Source organism: Podarcis gaigeae (assembly GCF_964106915.1).
Source record: "Podarcis gaigeae genome assembly, chromosome: 7".
NCBI lineage: Eukaryota > Metazoa > Chordata > Lepidosauria > Squamata > Lacertidae > Podarcis > Podarcis gaigeae.
In genome coordinates, this window is record NC_139683.1 from 88701160 (window position 1) to 88702724 (window position 1565).

Here is a 1565-nt window from a genome sequence, read left to right on the forward strand (position 1 = left end):
GGCTTTCTGGGAACTGATCTATAATGAACTGAAAAAGGTACTTAGGTACACATTCACTAAGAAACCAGAGGCCTTTCTCCTGGGCATGGTCGGCCAATTGGTGTCAAAAAAGGATAGAACATTCTTTATGTATGCTACAACAGCAGCAAGAATTCTTATAGCAAAGTACTGGAAGACACAAGATTTACCCACTGTGGAAGAGTGGCAGATGAAAGTGATGGACTACATGGGCTTGGCAGAGATGACGAGCAGAATTCAAGACCAGGGAAAAGCAACGGCGGAAGAAGATTGGAAAAAATTTAAAGACTATTTAAAGAAATATTCAAAAATCAGTGAATGCTAGATTGATGTTGAATGAGAAAAATAGGGGTTAATAGCGATAATGGTCAAGTGGAAGAATTTGAACTATTTGTATAATCAATTTGAAAATAAGGGAGGGATTTGTTAATTAATTAATTTGACATGAGAATGCAGAAAGGGGAGGTATGAGGAAGTCGGGAGAGTAAGGAACATGAAACTAAGAGTCTGAAATTATACGTGTTGTAATTTGAAAGAAAAAAAAAAGATGAGCAGTGGGTGAAACGGAATGGCTGGGACGGGACAGAGAGCGCATAGGTACATAAAGGGAAAGAACCTTCTGTGGCTGAGAAACAAGTCCTAAATGTCCCCGGGGATGCAAGTGAGAACTGCCCGAAGGAGGAATCAATGGAGAAATTAATTTCTTTCCATGGAGTTGTGACTGGGCAACAGTCTGCACCTTCCTCAAAACACAAATTTCCTGCTACGTCTAACAGTCCTTATTTAGTGTGAACATTTAAAAAACAACCATGCTAATGCACATTCGAAAGCAAATGTAGCTCATTGTCCTCAAATTCATAGAATCATAGAAATTGAGAGTTGGAAGGGATGCCAAGGGTCATGTAGTCCAACCCCTGCAATGCAGTTATCTCAGCAGTTATCCCTCGTCCGATGTTGGTTGCGGGGTGTGAGGGGAGGGAGAGAGAATCTGCCCAAAATCACGGCTTTCACTTTTTCCTCTTTCTATGCACAACTATTTCCCCGACTATGAGCAGGCGGAGCGTGCAGGGGCGGGTAATGTAGTCACAAGCAGCATCCACATCGAAGGGATGGTCACTCTGATTCTCCAGCCCTCCTGCGTCTATGGCCCAGCTAGCAACCGCTTACTCAACTCAGGGGAAAGCTCGCCTGCCATTTTGGAAACGGGCAGTTCGCCAGGGGCGGAGTCGCGGGCGAGGATGACGTAAGCCCCGTAGATGCCGCATCCGCCAATGGCTAAGCGGCAATGGAATCGAAACCATAGATATAGGAAAGGGGAGAATCCTGAAAGAAATAGTCCAACAGCAGGACCTTAGAACAAGCTCTCAGCTTTGCTTTGTTTCTGGAGAAAGACATCCCTCTGCCTGTTCGCATGTACACCTAAGTCCAGTCTCTTTTATAGGTAGGGCTTTTGTTTTTTAAAAAACTTTCTCGACTTCGGACGTGGCTCTCCAAGTGGGCGCCGAGCAGAGCTCTTGCGACGTCTCTGGTGCGCGCCGCCTCCGCCT